Here is a 2,335-nt window from a genome sequence, read left to right as displayed (position 1 = left end):
TGAATTCACATATCGTTTATTTAAGCAGATTCTCTGATTCCATTGATACATCTGCCATTTCAAGTGACATTCTCTCTGGCAAAGCTGGTTTATGTCATACCTTGAAAAGTGCTGCTCAAGCGTTTTTGTATGTTTAAAGTATCCACAGGACCAAAACGAAATAAATTCTGTCTCTTTCAGATGACTGCACTAGATCGTGCGTTATCATTCCTAACATAACACACACGGGGTTTAATTACCATGCGTATTTTCAAACACAGGATAAAAATATCGTGCGGTATCTTAAGCATTTAATTGACGGTGGTGCTGCTCGAGGGACCTAGCGTTGGGGAAGGGGGGGATCCTTCTGACATGTGAAATGCAGAAACTGCTTCTCCTGTGATGTCTTTTCCTATGCCTGGACCCGGATGAGGGTGCAGGCATCCCTAACTCCTAGCTGGCTCATGCTTCACTGTAGCTGGTACTGTGCTTTGTTGTCATTGCAGGTGTGTTTGTCATAGAGCTCCTGAGGTTCAAAAAGTAAAACTTTATTCAAAATATAGAGGTGGATTTTAGGAACTAAGGAGTTGTTTCAAAGTCCAATAATAATATTCCTTAATAAAATAAAGTAGTTCCTACCCTAATTGCAAAGCAGTATTGTTGGAACAAGTAGAAAAAAAAATGGTGTAAATGTGGAAACTGTTCTTCATAAAATCTTGTCCAAATTCTGCTTTCTGAGTTAGGTGCAATTTTGTTCGTGGCTCAGAGTAGTTGGTGTTGGTAGTGTTCTGCCTTTTCCTGCTCAGCCCCTGCTCTTTTGGAAGAGAAAATCAAACAATCCTGCAGAATATTATTGGCAAAAAGTGAATTGCTTCAACAAGAAATGAAGCATGATTCAGAGTGTGGCAACACTTGGAAAAGAACTGCCTGGGGAATGAAAGAAATGCTGTTCGGAGGTTGGAGCCGCATTAAGCTTTTGACTGTGACAGCAAAGTAACATGCTCTACTGGCAAAGAGCACAGAGAGTGGATGCAGCTGTATCAACAGCTTTCCCCACTCGTGGGGAGCATACACAGAGCAAGCCTTACTGCTTAAGGCAGTTTTTCCAGGGTATTTGCATTTACAGTTGCAATTTTTCTTGGATTAGCTGTGTCTGCTGGCAACCCTGATTCTGCACATGCCTGAATAACTGAACTGTAGGGGAAGAAGTCTGTGAACGTGGGTTAGGACAGATGAAAGTCCCTCAAGCTTTTAGCAGTATTTCAGTTTGATCATGTTACCAAACCTGTATCATGGTGAAAGCATAGTCTAATTATATTTTTAAAATTCTAATAATTGTATTTAATAATTGTATTTAATAACTTAAATTTTATTGTTAAGTCTGTGAATTAAAGCTCTAATGAAGTATGTTTACTCCAAAAGAGAATATGAAAATAAACAAGACTCTCATTCCTCGTCCGAAGCATTCCAGCCACCGTAGCACTACTAATTAGAATGCTTATTCATACACATTGGTAAGTGGCTCGGTACAGATACACCAGGCCACTACATCTGTGCATGTACTGTCATCCTAAGAGGGAATAGCTGCTGAAATTATGGTGAAATTTTGAGAAAACGTGTGTCCTTCCTGCATCACATATAGGAGTAAAGGAGTCTATTATGGAACTTGGCTGTACTGTAATTTATTGTGCCACTTTCCTTCTAAAGCAATAATCTTGAAGAATTTGGAAAGGCAGAGAGCAGAGTAGAAGAATGGTAATTTCTGAAGAATTAATAGTTTTGTTTATAATTTAGAATAAAGAAAGCTCTACCTCTGTTTGTGTACATATATTTCTTATAGCTGCATTTCCTGGATTTCCACGTAGGCATTAATTTTAATCACTGTAACACACGGTAATAAAAGTTATCTCAGTTCTCATTCTGTGTAACTGGAAATTGAATTTAGTCTGTTCTTAATCCACAGGGGCTCAGGGTCCATTCTTCATGACACTGTGAATGTTATTTTTGTTAGTATTTTGGAAATACACAAGAAAGTTGATGGATGCGTGGGGTCGTTCATACGAGTTTTAAATAGTGGACTCTTTTGTTCCAGCACATCTAAGTTATGAGATTTTTCTGAAAAAATTGTAACTTCCGTGACATCTTTCCAGAATGTGAAGAGGATGAACTTGCTTATACATATTCTCTTCCATCACCAAAATATGTATTTTACTGCAATGACAGTTAAGGGGGAATATTTTAGGTGATTTGTTTGTTTGTTTTCCAAATAACAGCAGATGATCTTTGAAGTTTGTATTTTTGTGTCTTGTAAATTAGTCTGCATGATTTTTGAATATGATTGATACCTTAATTTCTG

This window comes from Manacus vitellinus, unplaced genomic scaffold, assembly GCF_001715985.3.
Source record: "Manacus vitellinus isolate BGI_N305 unplaced genomic scaffold, ASM171598v3 scaffold_22_pilon, whole genome shotgun sequence".
Taxonomy (NCBI): Eukaryota; Metazoa; Chordata; class Aves; order Passeriformes; family Pipridae; genus Manacus; species Manacus vitellinus.
Note: the sequence above shows the minus strand (reverse complement) of the source record.